This window comes from Lagopus muta, chromosome 2 (assembly GCF_023343835.1).
Source record: "Lagopus muta isolate bLagMut1 chromosome 2, bLagMut1 primary, whole genome shotgun sequence".
In the NCBI taxonomy this organism is placed as follows: domain Eukaryota; kingdom Metazoa; phylum Chordata; class Aves; order Galliformes; family Phasianidae; genus Lagopus; species Lagopus muta.
In genome coordinates this window covers 5,387,404-5,401,203 of record NC_064434.1, presented here as the reverse complement: position 1 = coordinate 5,401,203, position 13,800 = coordinate 5,387,404, and positions in this window count along the sequence as shown.

Below are 13,800 nucleotides of genomic sequence, written 5' to 3'. Positions count from 1 at the left end.
GAATGTGGAGCTCTTCATCTTATTTATCTGTTAAAAATGTCACAGCAATGTTATAATCAGTGTAAGTGAGGGTTAAGAATGCTGGGTGTGGCAGCAGCAGAAGGAACAAATGGCAGAAGGGTACAGGAATGGCATTTGGTGGTGGCATCCAGACAAGCAGGTCATTGCAGTACAGGTGCACCTTGCTCACAGGGATGGCCTCTCCATGGAGTGAAGCAGCACTGCTGGCTGCTTCCAGTGGAGGAATAAGTGAGACCTGAGGATGGATACCCCTCGTCCTCCAGCTCATCCCAATGGGAGGCAAAGCCCTGGCTAGAAATTGGCACTTCTGAGCCTAGGAGTGTGAGAATACCATCAAATCATTTGAATTGGAAGGGACCCTTAAAAGCCATCTGGTTCAAATCCCCTGTACTGACCAGGGACACCCACAGCTCCATCAGTGCTCAGAGCCCCATTCAGCCTGACCTTGGCTGTCTGCAGGGACAGGACCTCCACCATGTCTCTGTGCAACCTGTGCCCTGTCTTGGCAGTGAAAAAACTTCTTCCTTGTATCCAATCTAAATCTCCCCTCTTTGAGTTTGAAACCATCTCCCCTTGTCCTATCAGTATGACTGAAAACAGCTTTTTCTCCTCTTTTCTAAGGTCTCTGCAGGTGCACTGCGCTGTTGCTGCCACAATGTACCATCATTTCCTGTGTGACAGTCTTTAAGACCACCACAAGGTGTGAAAGTTTCGGGTTTTTCTCAGCAGAGGATGCACTTTGCTAACACAAAACCCCATGCCAAGAGCTAGACATTTTAACACACCGATTTAACCCCTTTTTCCATACGTCTTATTTATACAACACTGCAGCAACAAAACGAACACACAAGCCCACGAAGGTTAATTGGTGGTTGCACATGCAGACGCCTCCTAAGCCCATGCAGCTGATGGAAGCACCTTGGCCTGGCTGCACACTGCAGGGCTCGCAGCTCACTGGGAGGAAATCCTTCCCGGGATGGTTGGAGGCAGTGCCTGCTCCCAGCACCACTCGGGGAAGCCTTAATGAAAAGCAGCTCATCAGCAGTTACGTAACCTAATGATAATCCGGCTCAGGCCAGGCAATGCTTAAAGCCACAGCGTCTCTCTGCTGTGACCTATTTTATGCTCAGTGAGAGGGCAAAAGTATGCGGTGCGTAACTTCGCTGCGTCTCGTAGGTCGGGTCGTTGCCTGTCGGTAGGAAAGCCCCTCGCATGCATTTCTTCTGCTTTTTGGGTGCAAAGAGACCACTCTGGGTTTGTCGGTGGCTTTTTATGGCATTGGTTCCAGGCACAGGCGCAGCACAGAGCAAATTGTAAACAATTAGAAGGAAAACACTTAATGTTCCGCAGGAAACTCAGAGTGCTTTTAATTTCAGCTTCAGAAGCTGCAGAGGGTCTGGGGGCATCTCGCAAAGCACTCCTAATGCTGTGTCGAACCACACAGAAAGCTTTTGTGTTTTTATTAGACCTCAGAGACCAAAACTGTATGCTTCCACATTCCAGGGTCATATTTACATTTGACTTAAGAAATTCATTACGACTGTGCTGGCATAACTGAGACGCACAAGTGGGCAGCCCCTGCCGTTGTTTTTTACCTCTCAGTCTACAGAAATATCAACAAGAGATTAAAGGCAGAGATGTTGATTCAGATCTCAGCATTTAATCTGACCACAGATGGTGTCAAAGAGGGACAGCCATGCAAAATAGCAACAGATTTTTTCCTAAACAATCACTTTTTTGTTTAACAGAGAGCAAGTCGCCCAATTTAAAATATAGAGGAAATCTCAGTTTCCTACAATCCTCCTGCGGGAGAGCTTTGAGGTGTTATGAATGGGCTGATTTCTGTTAATGATTAATAACGTGTTTATATTTCTCTGCTTAACTAAAGTTATTATTGTAGCTATTATTAATTCCTATCTTCAGTAGGGTAAATACGCCGTTCCTCATGACGCCGGACAAGTTAATGACACAGCTGTTTGCAGAAAGGAGGTTGTAACATTGAGCCGAGCAGAAGAAATACTGCCTGTTTCGTGTAGGTATAATCATTTTAGAAGACATGCTGACACAGAACCTCGTGGATTTGGCATCAGTGATGCCAAGACTCTGTATTTACTACCATAGGGAATACCAGGCTTCGCAACAATCTATTACCGGGCGTAGGACTCAGTGCCAATGGACTCCTGCAGCAGGTTGTTGCTCAGTGAGTTTTTAAAAGCTGATCCTTAATGCCTGATATTAGGCAGCTTCAAATCAGAAATAAAATTGCTTTCAGAAAGATGTACAAAAGCTCACACTGGTAGAGATATTGCTTGACGTTTAAAAGGAAAGATAATAAGGTTGCGATTGTATTTGTTGACATTTGGAACATCTTCCTGTGGAGCTTGTAACCAAAACACGGCTGCATTGGACTCGTGTTTCAGAAACAGAAAGTGGAACTAAATGCAATTTGTTAAAATAGTGTGGCTGATTATAAACTCTAAAGGGAAATCAAGTAACCTCATTTCTTTATCTCATCTGAGCAAAAGGCTAAAACGTGGGGGTGGGGAGAGGCACTTCTTCACTTTTAGTCCTCTCAAGTGTTACTAATCACGGAAGTACAAAATGACTTTTCAAAAAGCTTCAGAGCCCTACAGAATGGGCTTCCATCAGAAGCTGAGGTGGTGTTTCTGGGTGACTGAGGGCTGAGCAGCTCCTTCCAGCACAGCCAGGGCACTGGGCTAATTGGCTGACACCGAAAATAAAAGAGCATTTTCTTCTTCCTTCCCGAAAGGATTTTCATTTGTTGCTGAGTTTATGGTGTCAAGATTAAAATAAAATACAGATTGATTGCTGTGGCCTGTACGTATGTGGCACGACAGCTCCCATCAGAGTCGGTATAGCTTCTCCTTTTTTGGCAGTCACACTGGAGAGACCAAGCACCGAACAGGGAATAAAACAGAGCTGTTCTCTAACCCTACAGAGCCGGTCCCACTGAGAACTCCCTCTATTTACTCATCTGCACTTAAAGACTGTCAGTTTTATTCAGATGTCTACTCAGTCTGCAAAATGCTTTCCTTAACCTACTTTTAATGCCTTTGAAGTATCATCTGCTTCACTAGTTTGAAGAGCACTAAAGCCCTCGCGCAGCCAATAGGCACTTAAGTGCTTACTTTGAAACCCATGAGCAGCTCCATGAGGCGCACAAGAATTGCCGCAGCGAGACAGATCTGTCAGTCCGTCTCCTTCACTCTTTTATCTCCAACAGCGCTCGACACCGGATTCCTGCTGGCTTCCATGCCCCTTCCCCTGGGCACGGATGCTTCCCCTGCGCTGATGCTGCTTCCTCACTGCTCAGTGCTCTTGGATGCTGCCAGAGACTCACAGCTCCGGCTTTCTGTCCTGTCTATCCCTGCCAAGGGGGGTTCACTTCACACTGAATCCCATTTAGTTGCACCTCAAAGCAATGGAACGGTGGAGTCCCCATCCCTGGAGGCGTTCAAGAGCTGTGGGGATGTGGTGCTGAGGGATGTGGTCAGTGGGCACGGTGGGGGTGGGCTGGGGTTGGACTCAGTGATAGCAATCTTTTCCGACCTGAATGATTCTATGCTTCTGTAATTCTTCTTTTCCCAGAGAATATCATCGATTCGTGTTATGAATTGTCCTGAATATTCTTCTTACCCCTCAAAGATTCCTCTGTCTGCTCAGCTCCAGGCCTCAGTGAAATCCTGTGCAGTTAATTAGGTCCCTACTTGTAGCAGAGACTCCTGCAGAGGCGGATGCTTTAACCTGGATAACAGATGCACCAGTAGTGATTAGAAATGCAAGAAAAAACACGGGAAGCAATCAAAGAGAGAGGAAAGAGGTAAAGGTGATGCTTTGCAGGATAAGTGGGAAGCAGTGCTTGCAGTTAAATGGGATGAACTCCATCACATCAAATCAAGGTACAAAGGGAAAATGGAGAGCCTTGTCACAATTTGAAATTTATAGATCACAAATGAAATTTTCTCTGGTTTGTCCTTCATAGGTAGCACAGAAGAGGAATGGGGATCCATTGCATGATTCTATGAGTCTGCGATTCTGTGATTCAACTTTTTCCTCTGCTTTTCTTCCCGATTTGTGTGTATGGAACAACTTTGCCTGTTGGTCAGCTGCTGTGGCTGCAGAGAGGAGCAAGAAGGGACCTGGAGCAGAGCGAGGGCAGGGAAGATTGGTCCAAGTCAGCAGCAGTTCCAGCCTCAAACACAGGCTGCTCTGTGTGTCTCCTGCTATCAGTCTGTGCTATTCCTGCAGCAAGCTGGATCCCTCAGATTGGTAATGCTTTGGGGTGCTGGCACCCAAACTCTGTGCTCATGAGGGTCCTATGTGAGGTTACAGAACCACAGAATCATGAAATTATGGAGTCATAGGGGCTGAGAGGGATCTCTGGAGACCACCTAGTCCAACCCCAGCTAAAGCATGTTCTCTGCAGTCAGTACAAATGGCAATAACCTGACTTGGAGAGGTTGTCCATGCCCCGACTGGCTGAAAATTACTGCAAATGAGAATTACAGTGGAGCACTGTCATCAGAGTGACCAGAGATGTGAAAGGAGAATATTCCCATTGAAACTGAATGAATGTAAAACCCCACAACAGAATGGAAACTGAAACTGGGAATGGGAAGTGCTCAGACTGTGTCTCTGTCCTTTTGGTACAAGGGATCCTCCCCGAGCAAGCAGCAACCTGTCCCTTCAGCAATGCAAGGCTTCCCCTCAGTGGCAACAAGGCAGCAGGGTGTCCTGCTGCTCCACCACCACAAAAGCATTTTGCTTTTTTTTTTCCTTTTCTTTTTTTCCTCAAAGGCAAAGTCCAGTAAAAATGTGGCTCTGAAGTAAAGGAAATATTTACAGCAGAGGCCGCTGGCTGTGCTGGGTGTAATGGTATACAGCACTATGAGAGGCCAAAGTGATGCTGCTTTATGAGCCAAGAGTTTTTAACTCCTTTGGTATAGGAGACAGCTGCCTACACAAGGCACTTAGGAAACAAATGAAACTTGAGCAGTGTCGTATTGTGATCACAGAATATGGACAAAAGAGACAAAAATGAGTTTGTTTGTTTTTTTTTTACAAAAGAAAGATGAACTGGAGAGCAGCAGTGCTAAATCTCATCCCCAAGTGCAGCTGGTGAGATTGCTGACAGTGCAGGAGGCTCTCCCACAAATGAGGTCTTCCTGCAAAAATACCTGTCCCCATCAACATCTATTATCTAAAATCTGATGTCCAGGTTGTCCTGGAAATGAAATGGGACCATGGTACTAGGAGACATGTGAGCTCAGATTATGCATACAAAAAAGACGACAGCCAAATTGTCTATGTATGGGCAGACTGCATTTGCCTTACCCCAAAAGATTTACCAGTTGCTATGGTTACTCAATATTACAGCTCAATAGATTGGTAATGTGAACTGATAGATCTAGAAATACACTGCAACATGGAATTAAAGAGGTCCTGCTGAAACACAGCCTGAAAAACCCTGTGCTCCTGATGAGGCGGAAACACTGCGCTGCTGACAGGCTGGTCATGGTTCCCAGATGCATGGCAGGGGTCCCACCACATAGCAGTGAGATGTGTGCTTGGTGCCTTGTGCAGCCAGAGGTGTAAAACACACGTCAAAGGGATAATAAAACACAGCCCAAACCGTCTCACATGGGATCTCTTAAGTAAATCATGACCGAGTCCCAGCAAGTACAGGGAGGAGAGAAAGGCTGGCAGCAAGCAAGGAGTCTTTCTATGAAGTCTAAAAATCAGCAAAGGTTTTAAGAGCTGATCACCCAAAGCTGCAGCTGTGCTGCAGGTGGCTTATTGCAACCCTGAGCCCTTTTTTGTTTGTGTTGTCCTCCCTGCCTTTGAGGAGGGAGAGTGAGAGCGGTATGGTGGCGCAGAGCTTTCCTTTGGGGTGACCCCACAGCGCCCACCATTGTCCTTTACCCAAAAGATAGAGCTTAAGGGAAGATTTTCCCCCACTTCATACTCCATTGCAATTATCCCCAACTTCATCTGCCTCTGTGGTGTGCTGACTTGATCTGCATCGATTCCCCCAAACTATGCCGAATTCCTCCAGACACTGCCAGCAGGAGTCACACCTGCAAGTCCCAGCCTTACTGCTTCTCTCCCAGTCACACTTTACTCAATGCATTAAAAACTCAACACATTGCCCTCTTACAGGTTGCTGTGGTCACAGCATGGCCTAGATTGGAAGAGACCTTAAAGTTCATCATTTAGTTCCAACCCCCCATGGGGTTGCCATCCAATGATGGCAGATGCAAGACTAAAACCAGGTGTTTCTTTGTGCTTCTTGTCTCCCAGCTCCTTTTGGTGCAGCTGTTCCCCAGCTCCGACAGACTGGCTGCTGCTGGGAGAGCACTGGAAAGGAAAAGCCCATAGCATGATGATGCAGAAAGTGGGAAGCAGAGACCTCCATCAGCAAAATGGGAAAGCAGAGTTTCTCTTCCATAGGGGTCTAGTAAGGGGAAATTCAAAACCGACCAAGTTTGAGTGCTGTGCTGGTAAAGAGGTGATGGGGGTCAAAGGTGGGAATGGAGTGGGAAGAAATACAGCAGTTTTTAAAGGGCAGCCAGGGAAGACGTGCAAACACTGAGAACGCTTTAAAGAAGCAAAGAGATGAAACCCAGCCTGAAAAAAGCACATTAAATGAGAAAAATTGCAGCAACAACAGAAGTGGAGAATAGGAAGAGAAAAAGAAAAGCCCAAAGGGACCGTAATACCATTTTTTGTTTTTACTTACAGCTTCGACTTCTTCATTCAGTTTTTTGAATGCCAGCTTCATTAGTGGTTTTGGCTCTGTCCTTACAAACAAATCAGGCAGCACTTTACCAACACCCATCTGTGAGGAGGTGAGAGGCTTTTGGAAGTCACACATCGTCCTTTTTAGCTGGCTGGGGCAGCCCTGCTGATGGGAAAATTGGCCAAGAGGCCACCAAGGCTGGCATTGGGTTTTCCATTGACTTCTTAGAAAGCATGCTCTTGTTCTGCAACAAAAAAACAACAACAAACAAACGACCCACCAACATCCTGCAGGGTTTGTCCTGGTAAAAAGGCAGAGAAAATACTGTTAGAAAAGGTTGGTGCACTCCCACTACTGACACAGCATCTCCTCACTGCACAGAGCACGTTGACATTGCTTAGCCTAAAAAGTAAAACTGAAATAGATCACAAAAGAGATGATAACATATAGATTGGAAAGCCAGCAGTGCAGCATTGGAAATGTCCCTCCATTGAATAGTTCTCTGCCAAAAGGTCTTGTGCAGCCATTGGAACCATCTTCATGGGCACGATTTGCCAGAGGATGGCACCAAATGGAAGCTGGAGGGCTTGGGCCATTGGGATTTTGCATGTCTGTGAGACTTGCTGGGATTTTCTTTATGTTTTGCTCAGTGAGAAAGGGAAGGGATCACTCTCATTGGACTGTTTTACTGCAAAGGGTGGACAAACTTTGTGTTGGAAGGGCAAGGCTGGGACGTGGCAGTGGGACCCCTTGGAGTTGTGGATAGAGGTTGACACAATTAGGAAGTTGTTGAACTCACCGCTGTCTGCGTCCTCATTAATGGAAATGAAGAGAGCACTTGAATATAATTATACTTACTACAGTACCTAAAGAAAGAACAACAGGATTGCAGATTTCAGTTTGTATTTGCATGGTGCTATGAGATCCTGGCAGAGCAGCGTGAAAGCAATGAGAAAACACACGCCTTTGCAGCATTGCTTCTTAGCCCAGGGAAGAAACTTTCCTCTGTACCAGGGCTTCTCTCTGACACCTCTCACCTTCCTTTTATTGGATTCTTTTTGTGTTGGGGTTGGTTTTTTTTTTAACTTAACCTCCCTATTCCCATGGAAGCTTTGTTTCTCCTCTTTGTACTTGATCTCCTACATCAGAGAGCCGCTGCTTCTGCAGCCATGCAGCGCTTGCCCTGCCCATGCAGATGATAAATTAATCTAACATTTCACGTCCCAGAAATACTTACTATTTCTTCCCTCCCTTTTGTTCTTGCCATTGCAGTGCTGCTCAAGTGGGGAGCCTTGCCTCCCTGGGGGAGCTCCGCTTTCTTCCCAGGGAGACCGCAGAGAATCCAAGGGCAGTGAAAAATGAAATATTATTTTCTTGCTGGCTTAGTGATTTTCATTTAGGATTCAGCAAATGCAGAGCCATCTGCTATGTATGAAATATCCAATAATAGTTCTCCAGTTGCTGAATTCAAAGTGGAAACAAGCCAGCAGAATGCCTGGCTTGCCTCAGAGCTCCTCGGTGAGTACATGCAGCCAAGATGCACCCATGGCTTTGCCACCTGAATGTCAAAGTGTTGCCAAAACCGTGGCAATTTGGAGATGGAACTGGAGGTCAGTGGAGTTGAGGCCTTCTGTTTTCCCTCTGTTAGTGATCCTGATGCTTGTTGTTCTTTATTTAGGGTGTGCATGGTGACATGGTACTTGCAAACCATAAAACCAATGTGTTTGCATGCAGAAGCTGGCTCTCTCTCTGGAAACTACAGGATCTTCATCATCAACTGGATGGTCTTCACAGTCCCCTCCAACCCAAACCATGACAGGATCCTATGGTTCCATCAACTCACAGGTGCTGGAAACAGGTTCAGAAGTTCAAATAAAAGCTTTGCTGCTTTTATTGAAATTCCTTCATTTCCCCTTCTTCCACAGAGTGAATACCCTGTAACCTGCAGAACTACCTGGTAGCACTGATTTCAGTTGTTGTAGCACTGCTGGACTGCATGAAGGAGACTGATATGAAGATTTTCTCATCCTCTGTTGTGGACCATCTGTGTTTGGGACCATCTATGTTTGGAACCATCTCTTTTGGACCATCTATGTTTGGGACCACCTTTGTCTGGGTCTATCTATGATTAGGACCATCTGGACAGACCTCACCCACACTGAGGATTTTAGCATTAACACAGCCTCTCCAACATAGTTACACTGATGTAAACATCATATTAATACAGAATTGGTGCAAATTGTGGCTCGTCGGGCTTTGTGTATGCAGAAATTTCCTTCTGCTCCTTTCTGCAGAGTGTGGCACGAACCAGGGCAATAGTTTGTGGGTAGCTAGAGAAAGGGCAAAGCAGGGAATATCTTGCTGGGCAAGATTTCCCATAAATATATATTTTGTAAAACAAGGTGAGTGAGCAGACGTGTTGCCATTTTGCCACGATAAAGAGCATGGACACCTGCAAGCTGGGGGGGGGGTCTTTGGATTTTGAATCCCAGGCATTTCTGCTGCTGCAGGGTGTTTGGAAAATACTACAGTCCTCAGAATCACAGAATCACAGAATGGCCAGGATTGGAAGGGACCTCAAGGATCATGAATCTCCAACCCCCCTGCCAAAGGCAGGGCCACCAACCTCCACATTTCATAGCAGACCAGGCCTCGAACCCCTCAGGGTGGCATTGGCTCTGCAGGGCTGGTGTGGGGAATGCTCTGTGGGGATACAGACAGCACAGCCTTGCACCAATCCTGAGGGGTCATTTTCCCTGGTAATGGAGGGCTTTATCCCTTCAGGGTGTAAAAAATAGGCTGAGGTCTGCACGACAGCAGCATGGAGCCAAGCACTGCCATGTCACCCGTCCTCCTTCTCCCTCACTTTCAAACTGCTCCCTGAAGTTTTAGGATAAAAGGAACAGTGCATTACTACACACAAATCTTTGTGCCATTTTGGGTCCCTCTGGTCTCCTTCACCCCAGTAAGGCCATTCAGAACGGAGTGCCTGGCACCATGGCCAGGGGCTTTGGGAGATCCCTATTTCCATTGTGATCAGTGGGAGTTCAGTTCACAGCCAGAAGCAGGAGCTCAGATTTCCATAGCTCATCTCCTGGCTCCTCACCATAGCATCAACCAGCCCTGGAGACAGTGGCTCAGTGGCCCTGGCAGCTTCTCAGATGATGCGAAGCAGTGCCGAGCCCTGCAGACCCTCATCTGCCCAGCCTGAGGCTTGGCCATCATGACCCAGTGTTAAAATGAGGATAATTTTATTTACCTTTTTCATAAGGATGTGGAAAGGGCAAATAGTTTCAAGCCTCGCATAGTGGAAAAATTGTAACGTGTCACTATCAATGAATCCCCCTCAAAATACAGCCGCTCCTAGCAGTAAATTTAAAATGAGAATTAAATGTGAAAAGACACCACTCCCACTATTAATTTCTTCGCTGCGTTGTTCCCTTTCCTCTTTTATTCTGCCTCATTTTCAGTCCCTTGCCAACAGATCCTTGGCAGCTCTCATAAAAGCAATTATCATTTTTAGCGGAGGTTTTGCAGCATTTTATCTTGATTCTGGAACTGCTCTCACTTTGTGCCATCCTCCCTCCTGTCCCAGCTCTACCATGGGTCTGCACTCCTCAGAGATTTGTCCTGACAAATCCCAGAACCCTGAAGCTCCAGGGTGCTTAGGGCTGGAGGTGCCTCAGATCCCTCTGGTCCACTCCCTGTCAGAGCAAGGCCATCCAGAGCAGGGTACCCAGCATCACAGCCAGAGGGTTTTGGGGATCCCCAAGGAGGAGACGTTTCCCATTGGCTTGCTCCTTGGGATAAATGGTTCTGCACATCTCTGACTGGCTGTCACTCAGCTGTCACACAGCTGGATGGGGCCGGATGTGTGTGGCTGTCACAGCAGCACTCACCCAGATGTTGGCACCTGACAGATGGAACAGATGGATGGGAGCCACCAGTAGTGTCTGCGAGGTCCCAGCCTACAGTGCTCACTCACGCAGATGCTGCTCTCTCTGCTGCTAGTAGAATCATGGAGTTATGAAATTATCTAGGTTGGAAAAGACTTTCAAGACCATCGAGTTCAACCACTGACCTGACCCACCAAGTCCCATCATTAATCCATGTTCCTTAGTGCCATATCCACACATCTACTAAATATCTCCAAAGATCATAGAGTCATATAATCATAGAACTACAGAATCAGAGAATGGTAGGGATGGAAAGGACCTTAAAGACCCCCATCCCCAACTCCAACGCTATGAGCTGACTGCCCCCAACCACATCAAGCTGCCCAGGGCCCCATCCAGCCTGGCCCTGAGCACCTCCAGGGATCAGGCATAACAGAGATGGGGATCTCACCACTTCTCTGGACAGCCTCTTCCAATGACCGCCCTCACTGTGAAGAAATTCTCCCTAGTAGCCTATCTACACCTTCCCTGGCACAACGTCAGACCATCATCTCCCATTGAACACACGCAACTCCAATCTCTTCTGCATTCACCCTGCACAGCATTGTGTTCGAGGGTCTCAGCAGGCACCATTGTGGTTGCTAAGAAAAAATCCCCTCCCTATCCTCATTTTTTATTTACGAAAAGGCCTGGAAATAGGGATTTCACAGTGAAATGTCAAAAACCCTTGGGATTCCCTTCTTCTCCAGGAGGTTGTGGAGCCGGGTGGGACGCCAGCTCCGGCGCCGCCAATGGGGACACACACGGCAGATGTTCCTAATTGGGTCACATGTGCCTCATTCCTCCCCAGAACCAGCCTGCTGTGATGGCTCTGCTTCCCTCCTCCTCCTCCTCCTCCTCCCACCATCCCGGAGCAGACGGAGCGGAGCCAAGCTCGCGTGCGACATCGGGGAGCGGGTGCAGCCTGAGCGCCCCGCTGCTGCTCTCGCTGTTCCTTTTTGTAAGAAAGATCCCCTTCATCCTGCCGGCGGGCCGGGCGCTGCTGCTATACATCACTGCATATTTTCCACTTGAGATCAATACCGCAGCCCCCGGTTGCACTGAATGGCCCTGCTGGCGTGGGGGCTTCCTGGGCTCCATTTGGAGGATGACACGGAGCCGTGTGGTGGCCTCAGAGCCATGTCCCCTGCCCTGTCACTTCTCACACCCCGTCTCCGTGCCATCATCTTCTCTGTGCCATCATCTCCAGGCAGAGTTCTGCCAACAGTTTATTTTATTACATTCCACCGCGTGAAAAAAAGCTCTTGGCAAGCAATCTGACCACTCAGAATTTATTTGTCGCTTTTTTTGTTTCTTCCTCTCTTTGCTTTTTGCTTTAACAATTCTGCATTGTTTGGGGCTGTTGCACTCGCTAGGAGTCTCGGGTTTCGTGCATTCATCTGCTCTTGTCTTGTCAGATCTGTCGGCTTGGCTCCTCGCACGCACGCTCTTCCGTCTCCAAACCATTCTTTTTCACTTTACGTCCCTCTCCTGCCAGCTCCGACTTGCTTTAAGTATGCTGCACATTTGCTTTCTGCACTTCAGTTTCCAAAAGGAAAGAAATGCCTAAATACGCCATTTGATGGGCAAAACTCCTGGCCAGTTTTGTGATGGCTCTCAAATACTCAATGAACCTTCGGGAGATGTCACTTTGGCACTGTGAGTCACAAATCCACGTGGTGGCAGAGCTGGTGTCTGCTCGTGGCCATGCACACATGGATCCGGAGCACATCCCCATCATTACATTCAGCATAATGGGGACTGATGGCATTTTCTCTAAACCCTTTTATACACCAGGTCTGGAGTTCTGCTTCAAATCGAGGTCACAGAATCATTCGTGTTGGAAAGGATCTCTAATATCATCTAGTCCAACCATCCAGTATTGCCCACTGACCACGTCCCTCAGTGCCGTATCTCCTCAGCTCTTGAACACCTCCAGGGACATCAATTCTACCACCTCCCTGGGCAGCCTTTGCCACTGCATCTCCACTTTTTTGGAGAAGAAAGGTTTCCTAATACTCAACCTGAAATACGTTGACCTGAGGTTGAGTTGTCTTCCCATCGTTTAGCACTTCCCAGGCACTACAGAAAAGGCTGAGTGTCCTCAGGGTTGGCTGACACCAACACAACACCAGAGGATATTGGTACCAATGCCATATTGGTAAGGATGTGGCTGTTGGATTTTGCTCCAATTGCCTCAGTGCAGTGAGACCAGACAGAGAACAGATTTGAAATCTCTGTCCTGACCCAATGGATCCACGCAATGGGCAATCCCACTTTCTACTGGAAAACATCTCATAGGAAGCCATCAGGCTGTCATGCAACATCTTTAATTCTTGGTGTCTGTCTTTTCTGAAGACTTTTCTTTCAGTTTTTCCATACCAAAATCCATCTCTCCATCCTCCTGCTTCTGATCAGCTTCTATCCCTTCCTTCCAGAGGGGAAGGAGTTCCTTTGGGCACAACTATACATCTGCCATCCAAGCCTGCAATTTGGGATTAGTGGGGTCAATTGAAAATGGTTCTTCTTTACTTAAAAATGTAACTGGGATGGATGCAGCAGCAGCAAAACGAACAGCAGAGCCCAGGGACCACAGCTGGAAGGGGGAAAAGTTGGTGATGTTCCAGGGAAGTGGGGGGACTTTGTGAAAAAGCTCTTGCACTCTGCATGGTGCCACCTTGTCCTTTTTTCGAACTGCTTTTGACACATTTTGGCTTCACAACACCAACTTTCCCCCACACATCTGCACCAGGAGATGCTGATGGGATCCCACACATGGGGGACTGCAGGTCCCATTGCCAAAGCCCTTCGTGGTTCTGGCTGCAGGGGACCAGACATGAACTGAACACAGCAGGGGACTCAGCAGGACACATGTCCCCCACCAGAGTGCTGCAGCTTTGCTTGAGTCCTTGGGATAATGATTTCCAGCTGCTCTCCCTCTCCCAGCCTGCATGCCTTTGGCTGGCTGCCTCTTCCCTTTGTCCTCATTGTAGGAAGTGAGGCTTCTTTGGAAAGCTGCAAAATGCTACAAAATCCCAGGAGCTGTGGCAAGGTGTGAAATTGCAGGGATCGGTGTGGGAAGAG